The 20,007-nt window shown below is 56.9% G+C and overlaps 1 protein-coding gene across 3 annotated transcripts in view; it reads right to left on the reverse strand.

Moving 5' to 3' along the window:
* Positions 1 to 20,007, reverse strand: part of TFEB (transcription factor EB) — a 46,597-nt gene that overhangs the window by 18,265 nt on the left and 8,325 nt on the right. The window contains exon 1 of one of the 3 annotated variants that reach the window (XM_049715591.1): positions 3,053 to 3,666. The exons of 1 other annotated variant lie outside the window; for it this stretch is intronic. The gene's annotated coding sequence lies outside the window, so the exon portion shown is untranslated. Of the gene's footprint in view, positions 1 to 2,887; positions 3,019 to 3,052; positions 3,667 to 20,007 lie in introns of those variants that run through there. One more of the 3 variants, XM_049715593.1, reaches the window with a different exon arrangement.

Genomic DNA, 20,007 nt, shown 5'->3' on the forward strand with positions numbered 1-20,007 from the left:
AGGTGAGTGCACAGGGGCACGGCAGCAGGCTGGGTGCCCAGGCGGGGAGTCAGTCCAGAAAGGGCCTGAGGAGGCAGGTAGGGAGTCGTAAGCCCATCAGCGGAGGGGCCCCGGGCTAGGCAGGTGGGGCTGGATGTTCCCTGCAGCTGCGGTCCCACCCCTCACCCACCCCCCCTGGCTGCATCTCAGCCTTCTGAGTCCGCTCCCCGGAAGATGGCTGGGTTTAGTGGAATGCTCATATGCTCTGGACCTGACAGACCAGAGTTCAAGTCTGGTTTTGCCACTTTCCAGCTGTGTGACCTGGGACAGGTACTCAACCTCTCAGAGCCTCAGTTTCCCCATCTGTAAAACAGGATGGCAGTAATGCCACCTCCTTCAGAATAGGTGAGGGGATCAAAGGAGCTGAAGTGCACCTAGGGGGTGGCCCCTGAGGGTTAGTTCCCTGGCTGGATGAGCAGAGTCCATCTGGATGGAGTTTGGATGGAAGAGGGCCATTTAAGGCTTCACCACTCAAAGCAAGAGCCACAGGCATCACATCCCCGAGAGCTGGTTAGAAATGCAGACGCTCAGGCCCCAGCCGAGACCTACTGAGTCAGAATCTGCACTTTAACATGGGCTCCTAGGACATCTGTGGGCACGTTAAAGTCACTTGACTTGCTGCCTCCTGGGGGCTTGATCACGGGCTGGCTCCAGGTGTGACGGGTGGGAGGGGAGAGCTGGGAGGTGGAGAGAGATCCTTGAAGGGACAGGCACAGGCCTTCTGAGCAGCACGGTGAACCTGAGCAAACAACCCAAACTCTCAGGCAGGCCTAGGAGCCAAGGTGGAGGCGGGAATGCAGGGCTCCAGGCCATCTCTGGACTCGGGCTTACTCGGTGCTGGGGCTCTGGCTCGGGCAGGAGGGGAAACAGTCTGCAGGAACCGACTGGAAGCTGATATGGTTCCCAGTGGGAAAGCAACCCAGACAGGCCGTGTGAGACACACCTACTCACACACGCTCAAGCATCTCCTAAACACACACACACCACCCCAGGACTCAGCCCGGAGAACAGCTCCAGCAGAGAGCAGACAACCTCGAGGACAGGCTGTGTCTGCACGCTGTGCGTGAGGCGTGGGAGACTCTGGGGCCCTGCAGCGGGCCTGGGAGACCACTCTTCCCCCAACACTGCTCTGCCCCTCCCCACCCCGCCTAAGCCCCAAACCCAGCTGAGTGACAAGAAACCCAAGTCCTGCTCACCTGAGCTTAAGAGGGACCCACATTCTAATTGGTCACCTGCAACATGCCTGCTGACAGTCCCCCGCCCCAGTGCATGAAACCCACCACCCCAGGTTGCTGGGGCGTAAATAGCCGGGTGGAGCGCTGACCTCAGGGCCCCCCCGAGAGGCGGCAACACACTGCGGATAGAGGCCGCACCCATCTCCCACGCACACAATCACGCGAGCATAGCAAAGCCCACCCTCTCCCTGACCACACAGCTTCAGGAGTGGCAGGGACCCCCATCCCCCCGGCCCACGGGTGGGTAACACTCTCACCTATACACCCTCATCTTCAGCTCAGAAACACACACCCACTGACCTCTGTCACCTCCTCGGGCTGGACGGCCAGGGGCCCCCAGGCTCACACGGGCTCCAAAGAAATCCTAAAATGTGGGGCCTCAAGCAGGCCTAGATGCCCAAGAAAGAACCATTGACTAGGGGGTCAGTGGGGGCTGCTGCAGGGTGCGTGAGGTCACGGGTTCTGGAAAGGCCCTTGGCCCCAAAATACCTCCCCTCCGGGTCTGGAAATCCCTCCCAAACCTGTAAGAGTCACTGCCGGGAGAGGCTCCCACCTGAAGCCCTTGTCAGCTCACAGCCCTGGGAGAGGCAGCTGACAGCTGGCCTGAGAGCAGCGGAGGAGGGGCAGCCACCGACCATCCTTCACCCGGTCTGCTAGCTCCCACCAGGAGGGGGCACCCTGCCCTCCCAACACCCCAGAAGGCCGGTTCCAGAGAAGCCAGCAAATCTTGGCCAGGCAGGAGGGGTCCAGCAAGCAGAGGAGCTTTAAGCAACACACCCACCCCCCGACATATGTGCCAGGGGACATCAAGTCTCGCCCCAACAGTCCCCTCGAGGAAGGCAAAGAGCTGGTGACAAGGAGGTGGGGGGAGCCCTGAGTGATGAGCGCTGGGGGACAGAAGGGGGAATTAACCAGGTTCCAAAATAGCACTGCTGGTTCTGCCTCACTTCACCCTGCGCAATGTCTGCCAGCTTCTGCTTTCGGTCTGACTCATGCCCGGTGGGGGCAGGACAGGGCAGCCGGAGCAGGCAGGGGCCACTGGACAATCACAGACTGACTCCCCTTGCCACCCGCACCCACCCGGTGGCTGGGCCTCCTCCCCAGCCCCATCCCGGTGTGAGCTGGGCTTCTGGGAATGGTCCGTTGGGGCACAAAATCCAGGGGTCCCTTGCCTGGGTCCTTGCCTAGCCCTCGCTCAGCCCAGGACTTCCCCAGTGGCAGCCACCCCAGACCCAGAACTCAGCTTCTCGGTTGCCCTGCCCAGGTACCCGGCTGACACCTCTACCCCATCTCCCTCTGGAAGCCAGAGGAGACCTCTCCCCGCAACAAAAGAAATGACCTTGTACAGCAATGACCCCCCACCCCAGGCACCTGGAGTGAGGGAGCCGCCTCCACTTGCCCCATCTGGCCCCCCCAACACACACAGGTATGAGATGAACCCTATGGTGGTCTCACTCACAAAACGTACACAGCAGCCCACCCACCCCTTTTGCTGTCCTGAAACGCCACAAGAAGCACTTGCCCTTTGCCGGGCAGGGAGAGGAACCCAGCGCCCTGGCTTTTGTGGTGTTGGGTGGGGGAGGAGCATCAGTCACTCTGCTCTCCCCACTCACCGTCTCCCCCAACCTGTGTCCTTCTGTCTCCCCAGCTTCCCCCATGGGGGTAAGACTCGGGCAGCCGACCTGCAGCTGCAACTTCTCCTCCTCCCCCGATCAAAGATGCTTAAGCTCTGTCCTGAGACAAACCGAAAGCCTCACCGTAAGTGCCCCCTTTCTGACCTCGCGCGAATGTCTCCGATGTCCTCCCAGCCCTCACACCGACACGCCTGCCCCGAATAAGTACAGCCATCTTTCTATCCAAGTGGGGCAGGTACACGATTGACTGACGTTTGCTCTGCCAGCGCTGGCCCTGCCCACGGGGTGGGAAATAGATGCCACGGGTAAGTAGGAGGAGAATGTCAGAGGGAATGAGCTTGGCCAGCCCAGGTCAACACACTTCTGCCCCCGCCGCCCTGGCACACGCGCCCTGACCAAACCTGGTTTGGAAGCGAAAACATCAAGGGGAAAGTCTGTGGGTGGCGGCTGGAGAGATGAGTCAAAGGGACTGGGACTTGGCAGTCCTGCCTGTGGCCCAATACGGAGTTTGGAGCATGTGTTGTGTGTGCTCCCGCCAGGCCAGGCACCTGCCCCAGCCCTGTTGCCTGCCCTCCCCTGCCCCTACAGCAGGCGGCCTTACCTACACACCACCTCCCTTTCTTAACTCTGCCCCCTCCCGGGGCCCTACAAGGCAGGAGAAAGTAGTGGGAGTGCAGTCTGAGGCGTGGGGGCAGGAGTCAAGAAGGAGGAGGCCCCTCTTCAGGAAGCAGGCACCAGGCAGGGCTTTCACCAGGGACAAAGAAGGGTGCCCATGAATAAACTCACCCCCCCCGCCCCCCTGCCATTGCACCGTGAATTGCATCCTGTTCCCCATAGAGACTCGGAGGGAGGGCGCTAGAAGGCTCAGTTCCCGACTGAAGAAGGCAGCCACGTGGCAGCCATGGGGCTAGTGGCCCCATGAGGGAAGAGGCAGGGGCAGCGAGAGACAGGAAAAGGAAGTCAGAAAAACCGCTACAATCACAGCCTCGACAGAGCCGGGAGGTGACTCAAAGGTGGCCCAAGCTCTGTGGCCACCCAGTCTGTCGGCCCCGCCCCCAGCCTGTTGGCCCCGCCCTCTAGGAGAGAACGTAGAGCTCAGAGATGGGCGGAAAGGGCTGCCGCGTCTGGCGGACCAATGGGAAGGACCTCCTTCACGCTGGATCCCTTTCCTCTGCTGTGAGCATCTAGAGGGATCCTGGCAGCTTCCTCCTCTTATGGTGGCACCCGGCACATAGTAGGTGCTCCTTAAGTATCTGCTGAATGTAATGAATGTGGTACCGGTGACTGGCCCCAGTGGGAAGGGTCTGCCTGGGGTAGAGTGGCGGGCGTGGGGTGGAGTGGCAGCTTCGTGGGCATGGAGAGAGGAGGGCTGTAGGAAGGGGGTTTGGCCAGAGGCACACTCCAAGGGACTGGCCGGGCCACCACACCTGGGTTCGGTGAGCGCGGCAGAGGCTGTCGGGGCCCCTGGACACTCCCAGTCCCTCCTGCCCACCTGAGCACCTCCGACTGCTAGCACCTGCACGCATCTGTGCCAGAGCCAATGGAGGCAGCACCCGCCCTCCCCTGGCCAAAGACCAGGGGGAGCCAGTAATGAACCCCCAATTCCCTCACCCCATCCCGCGACTGGGAAGCTCTAAAGCACGTTCTCCAGAGATCCGCACTGAGACAGCCTGGTGCCCACAGCGGTCACCTGCTCCCGAACACACGTCTCACTGGCTTCCTTCCCCTCTGTGTCTCACTCAGCCTGCTCCACTAGCCATGCTTCCTGGGGTCACTTCCCAAGTAGACTGCCTGCACTCACAGCCCTGTCTCGGCCAATGGGGCCCGAGGAGGCAGTTTCAACCTGAAACTGTGCAGCTAACTCCACAGCTTAGAAAGAAAGGCCGATAAAGGGGGCAGAGTAAAATGGGGGCTGGGTGTCCTATGGACAAACTGGGAGACAGGTGCCCAAGAGCCCAGTTGCTGGGGGAGACTGGTGGGGCTGAATGCAGTGGCCAAGCACACACCTAGAACTTTCCTACCTGTGGAAGACAGGACTGTCCTCAGAAGCAGAGCTAGCCTGATGAAGAGAAGAAACAGGCACGTGCTGGGTTGCAAGTGACGTGATCAAGAAGCCTCCACTACAGGGGCAGCAATGGCAACACTAGGTTACCAGTAGCAAACGCCAGTGCAGCTGGAAGCCCAGAATAGCCTCCCACCCCAGGCTGCTCCTAGGATGGAACTGTGGAACTCCAGCGTTCCAGAACCTGAGCGTGCCCGTCCGTTCATTCAATAGCAAAGCTGTTATGTTCCACGCTCAGAACGAGGCCCTGGGGACACCCAGGGAGGCCATCTGATCCCACACTATGAACATGTGTTTTGAAGCAGGTAGAGCTGAATCCCAGATCACTTACTGGCTGCGTAACCTTCAGCAACTTACTTAACTCCACAGCATCCTAGTATCCTCAGGTACAAAATGACGCTAGTGTCCATCTTGGAGAGTTTCTATAAGGATTAAACGTAAAGCATCTAATTTGGTGCTCAGTAAATATCTGGTAGATGCATGGATGGATGCATGGATGAATATAATAAATGAAGTGATGGACAGACAGATGGATGAATGGGTATGATGGATGGATAGACGGATGGATATGATGGACAGATGGATGGATGGATGGATGCATGGATGGACATAATGCATGAAGTGATGGATGGATGGATGGATGGATGGATATAATGGATAGATACATGGATGGATGTTTGAAAGGAGACAGAAGAGACACAGTAGTTTTCTACAGTCTGGTTCCCATGCAGTTCAATATCCTTTTAGGCTAAATTTAATAACAGGAAAATGAAGGCCCATCACTCTCTAATTTATCTGTTAGAGAAATCTGTATCTCCATTCATCAGGTTGACAAATGCTAAGTAAATTCTTCCTAAGGAGCCTTAGCCACACTTTTGGCTGGGGGTGGGGGTGGGTCATTCCCTGAAGCGGGTAGCGGGCTATGTCAGAACAGGGTGTCCTGGCTTGGTCACCATCACACGGGTTCCTACCATGTGGTCACACCATGCCTGTATCCCTCTCCCCTCAAGTCCAAGTCCAGCCAACCCCAATCCCAGGGAAGATGGGTCAGGGGCCAGGGAGAGGAAGGGGACAAGAGCAGGCAGGGGGAGCAGGCCGGTACAGCTGAGCAGAGAAGGCCAAGAACGGAGCGTGGATATGTGGGCTGGGGGTGCATAGGGATTGGAGAGAAGGGACTGAAGAGCAGAGAGAGGGTTTATTGTCTTTGGAGAAGTGAAGAACACTTGGACAAAACAAAATGGACTAAGCAACAAAGAAAGATCATCCCCCTGCTTCATCACCCCCAGTGGCTCCCCACTGTCCACCAGATAAAGTCGTACTCCCTAGATGGGCCTTTAAGGCATCCAGGATCCCCCTGTCCTCACCAAGTCCTGGGCTCAGGGGGTTTTCTCACTCTCTCCCCAACACAATCGACGCCTCCAGATGTACCCCCTGCCCCATCCTCCATCCACAGATTGTCTAATGCCTGTGCATCTCAGGAAGCCCTACTCTAGGGCCACCTCTTCCAGGCAGCCCACCCTGACTCTACCGTCCTCTGATAACCATTTGAAAACAATTACTTAATCTGCTCCAAGCCAGGCTCTGTGCCCGACGCCAAGATACAGAGATGAGTAAGACAGTCCCTGTCCTCACCGGTACGCACAACCTAGTTTGGAAAAAACAGCATTACCTGACATCATATATTGTACTTCTTCTACTAGAATGACTACTACCACTATGACTACTACCAATAAACCTGAACTGAGCACTTACCATTTGTCAAGAACTGTTCCTAAGGGATTTGCCATGTCTTAATTCATCTGCCCTTCTCAACAACACTGGGAAGTAGGAAATATTAGTGTACCCATTTTATAAATGAGAAACTGAGGCACAGAGAAGTTACTCTGCCTAGTTTTCTCAGCTGTAGTAGAAACTCCCTGAGGGCCGTCCCCAGGCGTTCTCTTTCTTGGCATCTCCCAGGGAGAAGGCACTCAGACATGGCCCTTCTGGGTTTGACGTGCCCTGCTGTGGCCTTGGATGAAGATGTGTTGGCTGTCTTGGGGGACAGCATAATCAGAGTAAGCTGAGCCCAAGCAGACTGGGAAAGCAGACAAGACTCCAGAGTGGGGTGAGAAGGGAGCTGGCCTTGGTGTCCCTTTCCAGCCTCTCTCTTCCCCACCTGTCCCCAAGGCCCAGCCCTGGCACTGCACAACCGTGTGGTCCCTGCAAACTGCCCTGTCCATTTGCTGAGAGGGCTGAGGTGTCACCAAGGGGGAGCCAGGCCTCGTGCCCGCGATGGGCAGGGGACAAGGAGGCTGGGCCGAGAAGAAGGGAGGCGCTTCAGCTCTGCCCAAACCCATGGGGTCGGAGGTCATGAGTGGATAAGCTGAGACCCATGGAAGTTGATTCTGGGCACCCTCCAGCCTGGCCTGAGGGGCCTGGGCACTAGGCAGAGATGGGACCCCCTCGCAGCCTAGAGCTAGGCTGCCCCCTTGGCAGGCTCTCTGGCCTCAGAGGCCCCTTCAGGCTGGGAAACCTGAGGAGATGGGGCAGCTCAGGACAGACTCTAAGAATAGAAGCAACAGGAGGCCTTGGTCTAGGTTGGGAAAAGGGAACTTCCCAGCCAGCCTATGGAGCATAGGAAAAGGAGATGAGGGTCCAGGTCTCAGCCCTGGCCACACCTCACCTCTACATTCTTACGCCCTGCCAAGAAGCACAGGGGATGTTCAGTGCCGGTGGGGCAGGGAAACTGAGGCACAGAGCCGCCTTCCGACTCTGGAGACTTGCTCTGCCTGTCCAGCCACCAGTATCATCCTTGAAAACCACCACGCTTCTCACGAGCACACGGCTCCAGACCCTACTATTCCAGGGTCCCCTTCCACCCTGGGGACATGTACTTTCCAGAAAGTAGCCTGCCTAGCTCCTCAACGTTGGTCTGGGGAAAGAAGGATCACTGCCTTTCCCCCAGCCCTGACCTGGAGACTGGGTATGTAGCACAGTAAGGGGTGCAGAAAAGACTCTGGACCAAGGTTGCCTGAGCTCGAACCCCGGCTCCATCCCTTGCTAGCTGTGTGCCCTTGGGCAGGCTACTGCAGCCTCTCGGGGTCTTGATGCCCCATGTGAATGGGGGACAGTGCTCCCTGCCCTGTATCCACAGTTGACAAAGAAACAAATGTATGCCTTTGGCTCCTCAGGGCGCCTCAGCTCGGGGCACCCTCACTCACAGCCTAATCGCCAGCCCTCCCTCCTCCTCCCCGGGGGCCCAGTGGCTCGGGCCCTGGCAGGGGGTGCTGAGGAGCTGACGGAGCCACTGCTGTTGATGGAGCTGGTGCCAGGCCCATGGCGGGCACAGGGCCCAGGCGTACAATGGGGCTGTGTGTGCACCCAGCGTTAGCCCGGAGCAGAGCTGGGCAGGCCGGCATCTGGGGCCAGGCCAGGAATTCATTTCCCTGGAGAGGGCCTCCCCACCCCCTCCCAGGCTGCCCAGCGCCCCCCCTCACAGTGGGGGGGGGGGTTGTGGGAGGCACCACCCACTCCCCCAGCGAGCCGGGCACTGGAATGGGGACGTGCGCTGGTGGCGGGCACTGGGGAATAGGGACTCCTGAGTCCAGCTGCCAGGCTGGGCCGCTCACTTGTGAGGCATTTGGGCCCCATTATGTAATCTGGGGCTGCGGCAAAGGGAAGGTGAAGTCTGCAGAGGCCAGAGGACACCAGAGAGGTCTGCTGCGACCCCTCCCCGCGCAGAGGGCCTCACTCCTCCCTCCCCAACTTTCTGAGCCTGGGCCGGTGCCCCAGGAGAGGAGCCGGCTCAGTCCCCGGGGGAATGAGTCACAGGCAGTGGCTGCAGCCAGGATGGCCGGAGCCGGGGAGACGGTGGGCAGGTGGAGCCTCTCCTCACCCCTCCCCGCAGGTCTCCTCTGGCTGGAAAACCACTCGGCTGGTGTGGGGTGGTGACCACGGCGTCCCAGGCTGGGCCTCTGAAGGCCACTTCTTCTGCCGCAGGGGCTTAGCTGTGCCGGGCTTGGGGGCGCACTGCCTTCTAGAGCTGCAGGCATGGACCACGCCCCCGCCCCAAATGCCACTGAGAGGAGGGTCAGACTGCAGGTCCGGGCAGCCCCCTACCCCAGAGTGAGATACAGGGTCTGAGGTGAAGGAGGAGGGGGCCATGGGCCTCTGGTGAGTGGGGGCAAAGGAGGAAGCCAGGCCACCCTATACCTCAGGTCGTGGCTAAAGTGGGGAACTGGGGAGGGGCCCCTTTGCATGAATCACTTTCCATTCTCTTCAGAGCCCAGGAAGCTCCCAGCAACAGGAGATAAGTGCCCTCGCTCCCTGGCCGGCTGGATTCACACACCCTTTCACACCCACTCACAAGGACACAAATGTGTCCCTACTGGCGGCCACCCACACTCGCAGAGGGTCACACACAAAAGTCATGGTGGCGGCCCCGGCCCAGCGGACATGGTAGGTTGCCCACCCTTCCTCTCACACCCACAGCCCCCCACATCCCCACCCCAGCCATGGCCCAGGCACATCACACCCTGGAGGCCCCAGTGGGAGGCCCCAGTCGGAGCCCCGCGGCATCCCCAGCCTCATCTTGGAACCCGAGGGCCCTGCCTGGTGATGGGGGCTGGCCTTCCCCCGGTGTGCATGTGACCTGCCCTGAGAACAGAGGTCACGACACCGGAGCAGGCCTCCCAAGCCAAGCCCATCATCCTCATTTCACTGGTGAACGAACTGAGGCTCAGGCTGAGGAAGTGTCTTTGCTCAAGTTTATGAGCGAGGCCGAGCCTGCCCCCAGGGCTGGGGTAGCTTAAGGCTGGTCAAGCAAAGCAGAAGAAAGGGAAGGGGGAGTGCAGGGCAAGGAGGAAGGGGAAGAGTGGGGATCTGCCACCCTCTCAGAGGTACCGCTGCCCTGGGATGCTGTGCTGGTGCCCCTTCATTCATTCCTTTCAAATATTTCTTGAGCATTCACTACAAATGTACCTGCGCTGTGGCACGCGCCTTTCTGCCCAATCTCAGCCCTCGCTCCTGCCTGTGAGATTTTGCTTGTGGGGCTGAGTATGTCTTCAGGGCACCCACGTCCCACAGTCAGCGAGGCCAGGGCAGCGCTCAAACCTCTCCCCCAGGAGCAGCCTGGAAGCCCCCTCCCTGCCCCCACGCCCCTCGGGGAGTGCCAGCACCCTCTGGGCAACAGTGCCCACGCACAGGTCACCTCCCAGAGTCACTGCCACGAGGAGGGCACAGACGTCCGACGACAGGAGCCTGGGAAGTCACCCACCAGAGATTCCCAGGCTGTTTTCAACAGCAGAACCCCATTTTCAGACAAATTTTACCTGGAAACTTGATAGTAAAACATGAGAATGAAGCAGCTTTGTGGGGAGGGGGAAGGGCCAGACCACCTGGCCTCCAACTGGGGGCCTCTCCCCCCACCACCCTGTTCTCCTAGTCCTTCCCCGAGGCACCCCCAGGGGTTCTGAGAAAGGGTCTGAAAACCAGAGTTTTCTCTGGCCTCTTGGTGTTACAGAAGACCAGGGGAAGCTTTGAGTGTGGATCACATAGCTCACTGAGAGCTAGGACCCCAGCCCCCCCCCCGTCCAAACCTTCCAGACCCAGGGCACCCTATGTGTCACATGGGAAAGGGACACAGCAAAAAACAAACGGAAGAAAGTCTCATGGATTCAGGTCCTACCGTGTGCCCAGCACTGGGTAAAATGCTCCACGAACATCAAATGCTTTATTTTCCATCATAACTCTATGGCCTACGTAGTATCATCTCTGTCATGAAGGTAAAGAAATGGACGTTCAGAAAAGTTAAGTGAGTGGGTGGGAATGTCAGTTGGTGCAGCCACTATGGAAAACAGTGTAGAAGTTCCTCAGAAAACTAAAAATAGAATTACCATAGGATCCAGCCACCCCACTCTTGAGCACGTATCCAGACGAAACTGTAATTCAAAAAGATACGTGCACCCCCAGGTTCAAAGCAGCACTGTTCACAACAGCCAAGACATGGAGACAACCTAAATATCCCCTGACAGATGAATGGATAAAGAAGCTGTGGTACATATATGTAATGGAATACTACTCAGCCATAAAAAAGAACAAAATAATGCCATTTGCAGCAACATGGATGCAACTAGAGATTATCACACTAAGTGAAGTAAAGCAGAAAGAGAAAGACAAATACCATATAATATCACTTATATGTGGAATGTAAAATATGGCACAGATGAACCTATCTGCGAAACAGAAACAGACTCACAGACATAGAGAACAGACTTGTGGTTGCCAAGGGGGAGGGGTGTGGGGGAGGGATGGGTTGGGAGTTTGGCCTTAGCAGATGTAAACTATTACATATAGGATGGATAAACAACAAGGTCCTACTGTATAGCCCAGGGAACTATATTCAATGTCCTGTGATAAACCATAATGGAAAAGAATATAAAAAAAAAAAAGAAGAAAAGAAAGAAAAGTGACTCACCCAAACTGTGAAGGGCAAAGCCCACATTCCAACCCACCTGTGTGCCCTTGACACCTCGGGGAAGCCTGGCAGAAATCACCCCATCATGATGCCTGTGTACAACCACTCCCTTTGAGCCCCATGCCAAGCTCCACCTCACTCAGAGAACAGCCCAGACGCCTCCTCCCCGACTCAGGGCACACACAGAGCTTCTCACTAGTAACAATAGCAATAGCAATAATGACAATACCACCAGCTCCCTACTATACAGCACTTAACTAGGTAGGCACTTGGTACATTATTATTTTACTGAATCCTTACAACACTCCACTCCCACCCCAACTTCACAGATGAGGAAACTGAGGCGCAGAGAGGTTGATGACTTGCCCAACGTCACACGGCTAGGAAGCAGCAAAGCCAGGACTTGAGCCCAGGCAGTCTGGCCCTGGAGCCTGCACACTCACCACTGAGCAGCCTCCTTCCCTATAATGTCTGCCGGCTCCTCCCATAGCAGTGGCTGTAACAAGTGCCCCAGCTTGGGGCTTGCCCTCCTGCTCTGAGGAGGCCCTTCTCTTCAGGGGTCAGAGGCCGAGTGAATCCCTGAGGGATGGACGTGGGAAAGCCCACCCGATGAGCACCATCAGCTCATGCTCTCCAGCGGGATGGTAACCCCCAGCCCACCTCCCCACCTCCACCGACAGGCGCTGGAAGGATGAGGTCGTGGGGGAGCCAACAGCATTCAAGCACAAATAGGACGCCTACTGCATGCCCAGTTTTAAGCAGTGGCAGGTGCAGGAAGCAAAGACTCTGCCCTTGCTGTCCTGCCAGAGGCTCTGGTCCCCAGCAATGCCCAAAGGGTCGCCCTGCCACCCCCACCCCCTTCAGTACTGTCTGCACCAGATGTTGGCAATGCTTAGAAACAGGATTAAAAATAGTCTCTATAATGAGTCAGTGCTAAGAATAACCTGGGCAAACAGCCCTCGGGGAGAGGACACTGCCAGGGAGGCACCACCACCTCCCACCTCCCAAGCCAGCCTGGCCCACCCCCCAGCCTTGCACCCAGAGCGCCCCCGCAGCCCGCAGAGAGCCTGGGATATTTATACCCCAACTGCTGAGTGGACAGAGATGTGGGCACGCCCGCACACTCTCCCTGCCTGAAGGGGCCGGGAGATCAGAGGAGCGGGCAGATTCTGGAGACCACCATGCTCGAGGCGGAGCCGTACTGAGGCACGGAGACACTTGAGTTTCCTTCCCAATCGTGACACCAGCTCCCCACAGGACACTGGGAAACCATGCCCCCGGCTCCCCTCCCCTCCCCTGTGAAACGGGTCCCTAGTGTCAGCCAGACCAGCCCACTTCCTAGGTGACCAGGGGAACGGAGACCAGAGAGGGCCAGCAATATACTAAAGGGCGGACATCAGATGTGGGGAGCAAATCGGAACTTGGGAGTCAGAACCAAGCCAGATCCCACGGCCAGGGGCTCCCACATTTCTTCCATGCTCTTCCCTCATCGCCCCCACCCCGAAATGATCAGAATTGCTAGACTCATGGACATCTGGACACGAATTGAAGATTAACAGAGCACATTCACACAAGGTGTCAGAGCTGAACCCCTCAGTACCTGCAGGTGAGAGACAAGGTGATGAGTATCACTCTACAGTTGAAGAGACCGAGGCTCAGAAAACTGAATTAACTTGCTAGGAGCCCCTCAGCTGGGATGAAGCCTTATTGCCATCTACCAGCCCCGAAGCATCTCCCAGGAGCCCGTATGCTTCTCTTCCAGCGACACCCAGAAGGAACAGGACACCCTCTAACGCTGCTGGGAGGCAGAGGGAAGGGGCCAGAAAAAGGTGAGGAGGCTTCAGGAAGGGAGCAGACCACACACGTTGAAGAAGAGCAAGAAGCCGGTGTCCTGGGCAGAGCACGGGCCATGGAGTCAGGAGCCCTGGACTCTAGTCACAGCTCTGTTAGCGATAACTGCATGATCTGGGAAAATCATTTCCTAGGCTTCACTCTAGGTCTCAGTTTCTCCATCTGGAAAATGGAGCTTTGAACACCAGGCCTTTGAAATATCCTGAAGTATACCATGACCACACACTGGAGGTGCATAAAGAATATTAGCATATCAAAGGCTCTGACAAGTCCTATAGCAAAGAAATCCATTTTTTTTTTTTTCAACTCTCCCACTCCTGCTTCATCACCGAACCCTTCCACAGAACACTTCTTGAGAAAGTCTGGAGTAGATCTGGGGTCAGCACTTCAAATGCCTCCACGGGCCAGCAGGAAACATGAAAGCTTGAAGCAGGCCCAGACAAAATACATCGGGACCTGCAGTTAGCTCCAAACCCTGAAAAATTCCTGGTAGCTCTGGGGGCTGAAGAGTCTAGCATTTCTGTTCTGTGAAGGCCTCCCCCAGGACCCATCCGGGGTTTGGATCCCATCTGATCCTCAGCAATTCTGTTGAGAAGGGCAGGGAAGGGGTCAGTACCCTGCGTCACACAGCTGAGGAGACTGGGACCCAAGGCGACCAGAGAATGGGCCCCGGGCCACACAATGGTTCCCTGGTACAGACAGGAGAGATGGTGTCCTAAGTACCGAGCACTTGACCTCCATAATCTCATGGAATTCTCACAACAACCCTTTGAGGAGGGCACTGCGGTTATACCCATTTCACAGAGCAAGAAACGCATGCGCAAAGAGGTTCGGGCTTTTGTCCAAGGTGGCACAGCTGGCAAGTGCTACTGTCTGGCTTTCAACCCTGGCAGCCTGAATCCAGAACTCATGCCCTCGGCCCAGCTCTGCCACTCACTAGCCAGCGAGAGAGATCTGACCATTCTGAGCCTCAGTTTCCTCACCTAAAAACGGGATGATAAAAAGACCTGCACGTGAGGTTACTGGGAAGGTTCAATTTGCAAATATACAGAAGTGCCTGGCATACAGTAGGTACTCGATATACGTGACCTCTTTAAATACCACATCCTCCTGTGGGAGCTCACGCCTGAGCCTCTGGGCTCTGGGTCTGGCAGCCTCAAAGCCACCCACAGCTTCCTGAAAATGGACCTCTGCCAAAAGTCCAAGGACACAGACCCTCCACCTGGCATCACAGGCCTCCAAGCTGGGGCTCCTCGGGTACCCCATGTAGGTGGGGGCTCTGGAGGTTGGGTTTCCCAGACCCAGGCCAAATCTGGGTCTCATCCCCTGGGGCCCCTAATGGGCCACCTCCCCCTCAGAGCCGGGGGTATCCCCAGCTCACCATGGGTCACAGGCCTCTCCCCACCCTTGCCCCAGGTCACGGGGTGGGGAGGTGGGGGGGGCTCTCCAGCGAGGCAGCTGATATCCTCATGACCTGCCCCAGCCCTCCCAGCCTTAGAGCCAACAGTTACAACCCACCCAGAGCTCGCCACACTTCCTGTAGCCAGCTCATCCCTGTTAGGTCACAAGGTGGGCATCACCACCCAGACGGCTGGCTGCTCAGGGGTTTGTATGCCCACTTTAGAGATGAAGAAACGGAGACCCCAACTGAGCCCGGGCAGAGATCTAAGTCATAGAAAGGCTTCTGGTTCCTGGACCAGGGCACAGGGCTGAGCCAGGTCCCAGGCCAGGCCCGGCCCATCTGAGCCAGCCGGGGCAGCACAAAGGAGGAGAAGACTCAGGAGACTCCCAGGGGCCAAGGGGAGGAGGGAGAGTATCTGAGCCCTGAGTCCCACCCATCACCACAGATCCTGCAAGTCTTGGGGTGGGCGGAACATCAGTAAACCTGAGTCCTCCCCTACCCCACCCCACCCCAGCCAGGGAAAACGTGCACAGCCCTCACCCAGTGCCTTGAGACAACTCTCACCCTCACCTCTGGCCAGGCCTGGCCCCGCAGCCCTCCACTGACAGGGAGCCCCCACTGGGGGGCTCTCTATCTCCAGACCCCAAGTCAAACACTCACTCCAGGCATCGCCTCCCCTCACTGTCCCCACCCCATGCATGTCATCACCCCGGAAGCCCTCCCTAACCACCCCCTGCCCTCTGTGTCTGCTGACCCCCACCGGGCCCGCTCACCAAGCCACCTTGCTAAGAATTGGGTCCCAACCCCCCAGTCTGGCTCCCACGTGTGGAGCTGTGTCTCACCCTGAGCAGGTGCTCCATAAACATCACTGCACGGGAGGGAGATCATCTCTCAGGCGGTGGCCCCAAATATTTTGACCATGACTCACAGAAAAGTATATTTTGTTTGACCCAGGACACACACACACACACACGCACGCACACACGGAGTGCGTGTACGCATGCACATGAAACTCCAAAAAAGCTGTACAAAACAACACTTACCAGTACTGTGCAATAATACACTTGGATGTTTCCTGTCATTCTTTTCCATTTAATTTATTACTTCCTTTTCATTGCATTTTCATTGAGACCCACTAAGCTGATTTCATGGCCAGATTAGGGTCCAATCAGTTGCCCCGATCCACAGTTCAAAGAATGGCCCTCCCAGGATATCTGCATAGCCCCGCTCCCTGCCTGGCGCACGACTCTCTGTGTAACAGGTGCCTAAGAGAGGCATCCATGTGGCGGACACTGACTCCGGCCAGGCCTGTGCTAAGCATTCTATTATGGGATCTCATTTCATCCTCACGATCACTTTAAGAGGAAGGGACCGGGAGGAGTTTTACATGTGAGGAAACTGAGGCCAGGGTCCCAGAGTAAACGGCTTGGGCAGGGGTCAGAGCCAGGGCTGCCTGAATCTGGAGCCACGTTCATGACCATCCTGCCCCGTCCTGCCCCCCAGGGGAGTGGCCTTCAACTCCTCTCGAAAGTCCACCCACTGGCAGGGAGCTCTGCCCAAGGAAGTCCACTCCCTCCCACTACGAAAAAGCCGTTACCTATATTAATGTCATCCTTTATATTTGTTGACTATGTTATTGGAAATGGTACAAAGAGAAAACAGGGCTCCTGGCCGGAGCTGACTGGCCGTGAGGCGGGCCCCCACCGCTCTCACAACACACCCTACTCCCTCCTCTCCACCCGCCCACCTCCAGCCGAACCCAGAGGAGGTCCAGCAGGGCTAAGGCAGACCATTCTGCTGTTCTCCTCGCTGACATCACTGCCCTGGTAAGTCACGCGATGCCTCTGTGCCTCCGTGTCCCCATCTGTGAAATGGGGATGATGACAGCGCCCACCTCATAGGGTGAGTGTGAGGGTCCAAGGGGCTGGTACAGGTCAAGCCTTTGGCCCAGCATCTGACGTGGAGTGAGGCCCGGAAACAGGAGCTCTTATTAGTATCCCCAGGCCCCACTCAGATCCTCGCCATCAGAGATGATCTCCGTGAACCTGGTGTTTTGCTGTTTGCACGCAAACATGCTCACATGCAGGTACGACATGAACCTGCGCCAGGTGCCGTTCTGAGCTCTCTCCGTGAATTAAGTCTTTTAATCCTCAGAATGAACCCACACGGTGGGCACTGTAACTGTCATCTCCATTTTACAGAAGAGGAGACTGAGGCCCCAGGATCACAGAGCTGCAAAAGCGGCAGGGCCAGGACTTGAACCCAGCTGGCCCGGCAGCGTCTGCTCCCAGTCTTGACGTCAGTGCGTATTTCCTGCAGCCTGGCCGCCGGGCTAAGTGCATCACGCCCATTACCTTCTCACCAGAGGCTCAGACGAGCCCGGCAGAGGAGGAGAGGAAGCAGGGAGCGCGTAGTTACACTGCCCAGGGCTGCACGGCTCCGCAGAGGTGGGACTGGCAGTCTGCTTCTCCTGATTTCACATGCTTTCCACCATCCCATCCCCTCTCTCCCCAGCCCCTCCCTTCACCACCTGCTTCCCCAGCCCTGACTCCGCTCAAAAGATACCCACGTGCCAGTGCAGCCTGCGGGACCTCATCCCCACTAACTCAGCTCCCCAAAGACATCCCCCCACCCCCCCCACCCCCCCGCCACACGCACGTGCACATATGCCCGCGTAACTGGAGAGGGGAGCGCCCTGGAAGGAGGCTCCCAGGAAGGCTCAGCTCTTCGGGGGTCCAGAGCCCAGGGCCGTGCCCCTGGCCCCTGTGCCGGCTCCAGTTTCCTCATTTTCCCCAGGGCTGGTTCTCACCCAGCCCCCCGCACCTTGGCCTGAGAGGAAGTTGCACAATCCCCTGGGAGCTGCAAGTGTGCTGAGGATTACTCACAGTGCAGAGGGAACCACACGCCCGGAAGGCCTCTCACACCCACAACCCTACCCAACGCCGATGGGCTCCCAGCTCCCATCTCGTGGACCCGGGGCTCCAGGCCACCTACAGGGTCCCTCCCTACTCCAGACTGAGCCGATGACAGCCCCACTGCCCACAGAGCCACACAGGGCCCCAGGCCAAGCTGCCCCTGCACTGAGATGGAGAGGCACAGAGGGGCAAGGATTTGCAGGAATCCTACTAGGTCCCGGGCGGGCCAGACCCTAACCCACACATCCTCCCTGTCCCTCCTGGAGGTGTGTGCCCCCTTAGCCAGAAGCCCCACTTTCCTGACTGACCCCACACCTGTGACCTCAGCCTTTGGCCTTCCCAGGGCCTCCAGACACCCAATTCACACTCTCACTCTGGCCCACCTTGAAATGGACCCTGAGACCCAGCACAGTCCTGTGAAGCTCTGGAGAGATCTGAGCCACCATACGATTCTCACTTGTGGGAAAATGCTCTTGCTACACTTGAGATTTCAGAGGTTCCTCAGCCCCCGAAGCACTTCTCTAACAGCCTGAGACACTTGACATTTCGCTAGTGTTTCTTTCTGGTGGCTAAGGGACTCCCACCTCTGGTAGTTAGATACGGCTTGTCAAGAAAGGCAGGCAGTCACTGAGCTGTCGTTAGTCATCTACACCTCAGGGTGGATGAGTTTACTAGGCCCTTTCACAAGAGTATGTCTCAGGAAGGGATAGTGTAGTGGCGGGGAGACTAGGCACGCCAAGGCTCCTGAAGACGCAGGGGGTGAGGTGAGCCTCAGAACGGGGAGGTCAAAGAGGCCCAGAGAGCTCTGACCCAGACTCTGACCCAACCCTGGGCCCTCCCTGAGATACCAAACTCCAGAAGGACACAAAGCTTGGCCTGGGTGTACAAAGCCCCTAAGGATGACCTCTGGCTCCCACGCTTCACCACCGGACTTGAAATGGGGCCTCAGATAAGGAGTATGATAAGCACCTTTTATCACCCCAGACAACCTTGGACTCCCACCCAGCTGAGGACAAAGTCAGAAATGGTTTTTCCTGGGCCCCAGGGCTCCCCAGAGAGCCCCTCATTTCTGCAGCCCTCATCAAAAGGCAGGGGCCCTCGGGGCAGTTCCCCCACAGCCCTCTGAGACCTGGAGTAGCAGGAGGCCCACGGCCATCACCTGATGCCTCCAGCTCACTGGATGGACAGGGAGCACAGTCGAGGGGCAGGGCCGGCGCTGGAAACCCCCCACCCCCTGGAAACAATGGCCATGGGCCCCTTTGCCGGGATGCTCCCCAAGATGCCTACACAGCCACCCTCTCCCCAGTCCTGACAACAACCTATGAAGGGGAGGGGGCAGCAACACTTGCCACCATCCTTTTGAGATGAGGACACTGAGGCTCAAAGCATTTAGTCACTTCCCTAGGGCCACACAGCGAGGTCATGGCAAATCTCAGGTTCCTGGATCCTTCCCTAGAACAGAGTTTCTCAACCTCAACACGGCTGACACTTGGGGCCGGATAACTCTTTGTTGCCGGGCTGTTCTGAGCATTTTAGACCCTTTAGCAGCGTCTCTGGCCTCTACCCACTAGATGCCAGTAGCATTCCCTGAGTTGTGACAACCAAAAATGTCATCCGACATTGCCAAATGTCCCATGGGAGACAAAGAGAACTATGGCCCTAAAAGGACCTGAAAGTCGGGCACCTGCCAATTCTAAATTGAAGGCTATCTGCTGGAGCCCTAGATGTGCCAGGCAGGAGGGCCTGACGGTGCTGGTAAGTACCCTGTCGGCTCAGTACCCTCTGGGCAGAGCTGCCTCCTTGGCAGCCAGTGCCACTTGGGAATCTCGTCCCAAGACCACCTACCCCTCGCCAACCTATAAACCAGCCCCCTCCCTGGCATTCAATATTTCAGTGGTCTTTCAATGATCTTGATCACTCACCCCTGTGAGTAAAAAATTTTGAGCACCCCCAATATTAGTTCCTTTTCTCAGGAATTGCTTATAAATACCAGTGTATTAATATACCATGCATGTGAGCAAACATACACAAAAATAGATCTATAAAAAAGGTGAGAAGGGAAATATAAATTACACCCATGATGAGATACTGTTACACGCTCACCAGTGGGACGGAACTGAAACAGTCTACCAATACCAAGTGTTAGTGAGGATACAGAGCGTGCAACCACTTAACACAGTATTTACTAAAGTTGAAATACGCATTGCATACCCTGTGCTCTAGCAATTCCGTTCCGGGTTATATGGACTCTGGAGAAGTGTATGCACCAGTGTACCAAGAAGCAAATTCCAGGATGTTCTTACGGCATTGTTCACAGTAGCCAGAAAAGGAAAGCAACCCAAAGGTCCATGAGTGGCGGGATGGATACAAATATGGTAACAAGTTCATACAGGGGATACTATACAGCAGTGA

The sequence above is a fragment of the Orcinus orca genome, chromosome 10, assembly GCF_937001465.1.
Source record: "Orcinus orca chromosome 10, mOrcOrc1.1, whole genome shotgun sequence".
Lineage (NCBI taxonomy): Eukaryota > Metazoa > Chordata > Mammalia > Artiodactyla > Delphinidae > Orcinus > Orcinus orca.